Source organism: Nestor notabilis, unplaced genomic scaffold (assembly GCF_000696875.1).
Source record: "Nestor notabilis isolate BGI_N333 unplaced genomic scaffold, ASM69687v1 scaffold19757, whole genome shotgun sequence".
Classification (NCBI taxonomy): domain Eukaryota; kingdom Metazoa; phylum Chordata; class Aves; order Psittaciformes; family Psittacidae; genus Nestor; species Nestor notabilis.
The window spans coordinates 35,425-37,769 of NW_009935358.1; positions in this window are offsets into that span (position 1 = coordinate 35,425).

Consider the following 2,345-nt stretch of genomic DNA (forward strand, 5'->3'; position numbering starts at 1 on the left):
AGTAATCTGAGGCTCATTTTCCAGCCAAGGTGAAACTCAGAGAATGATGTATGCCCAGCAAAAGACACAGCCAAGTATTGTCATGTGTGCTTAAAGAGTCCAAAAATGGAGTGAGTTGTATAATGCATACTATTGTACCTACATTTGCCACTCTGGCTACTAATTTAGGTATTATTTGTGTAATACCTGTCTTAGGATAAGAAGTTGAGGGAAGAAGAAACAGTAATAAGTGCATTTACCTATTGGGTCTGTGTGGGACGAAGTTAATTTTCCTCATAGCAGCTTTTATGGTGGTGTGGTTTTGATCTGCGATCAAGACAATGCTGACAGCACACTAATGTTTTAGCAGTTGCTGAGCAGAGCATACACTGCACCAGTGCCTTTTCTGTTTCTCCCTCTGTTCCCCACCCAGTGAACAGACTGGGGTATGGGCATGAGGGTGGGAAAGGGGCACAACCAGACCCAAACTAACCAGGGATATTGCACGTGACAGGGATATTCAGGCTCAGCAATAAAAAGTGCGAGGAGTGGGTTTAGGAAGGTTAGCCATCTTTTGCTCAAGAACTGACTGGGCATTGGTCTACCTGTGGGAGGAGTGATTTATCTTTACACCACCTGTGTTGTTTTCAGATTCTCTTTTTCCACTTTTCCCCCGCTTCTTAAACAATTTCTATCTCAACCCATAAGTTTTCTTATGGGTTAAGATAAAACTCTGGTTTTACTCTTCATCTTTCCTCATCACTCTGGGGGTGGGAGGGAAAGTGAGCAAGCAGCTATGTAGTGCTTAGATGCCTATCAGTGTTAACCCACACAACACAATTTTTCCAATTTTCAACTAGCTATATTCAGAATATTTCTGCAGGCACACCATCAGTTTTTACAATCAGTCCATTAATTTCTTGCAGATTAATGAGTTTACCACTCAAGTAGTAAGAAACAACATCAGTAGCTCTAGTCACACCCAGCCCATCCATAAAAAATGATGCATGGTAGTTGGGGTTTCCTTCTACCATGTTGACGAAACATTTCAAAGAACATTATTTAACAACTGAAGAAACTGTAAATATACATATACATTTCAAAACTCTCCAGCAAGTAATTTCATTAGGAACAGTGACAGAACTCTTCTGAAATTCAGTGTGACTTCTCAAACCATTATTTTTCTAAGTACCACAAATGCTGTTCATCGTCTTCTCACAAAAATCCCTCAAGCAACTGATCCACCTTTTGAACAAACATGCAGCAAAAATCATAGAATCGTTTGGGTTGGAAGGGACCTTTAAAAGTCATCTAATTCCAACCCCCCTGCCACAGGCAGCAACGCCTTCCACTAGACCAGGTTGCTCATCCAACCTGGCCTTGAATACTTCCAGGGATGAGGTAGCCACAACTTCCCTGGGAAACCTGTGCCAGTGTCTCACCACCCTCATAATCAAGAGCTTCTTCCTTATATCTAATATAAATTTACCCTCTTTCAGTTTGAAGCAAGAAATCTGGTTTTTGAAGAGCCAAGTGACTTAAGAGATGTCCTGATGTGTAAAACTGCATATTCCTCTCTTTTTTTTCCTCCTGCGTGTATAAATGCAAAGAACATGTTCTTTAGATGAGACTTTTTGTTCCTTACCCTTTGAAAGAAAGTCTCATGCAGAGCAAGATTTTAACCTAGCACACAAGTAAAACAGCGTTACATCAAAAAGAAGCAAATGAGTAACTACAAAAAACCTGCAAAAATGTAATGACTTGTAGCAAGCATGGAAAAAGCATTATGAAAGAGTTAGGGTTTTTTACTCAACCCTAAAGAACATCCATAAAAATATGAATTTGGCAGAAACTAGAGTCTCAGTACTCTCAGAAAAATCACTTGCGTGAGCTACACAAGGTAAGTTCCATGCTGGCCCTAGCCCTGCTTCATTTCCTTTGGAGCCAATTCCACAAATGCTTGGTGGCAGGCCAGCAGCTGGCATTATGAAAGAGTTAGGGTTTTTTACTCAACCCTAAAGAACATCCATAAAAATATGAATTTGGCAGAAACTAGAGTCTCAGTACTCTCAGAAAAATCACTTGCGTGAGCTACACAAGGTAAGTTCCATGCTGGCCCTAGCCCTGCTTCATTTCCTTTGGAGCCAATTCCACAAATGCTTGGTGGCAGGCCAGCAGCTGACCGGGTTATAGGGACCCAGCCGCACATCTGTGGGAAACCCGAACGGATCCTTTGAATGGTGGTATCTGGCTCCTGCCCCGCAGACGAAAGACAGAATGGGGGCAGGGACCAAAACCATCACTGAAGCTTCCTTCCTGCTCACTCGCCTTCGCCCAGCCCTCCCCCAGCCAGGCTGCTGAGGGCT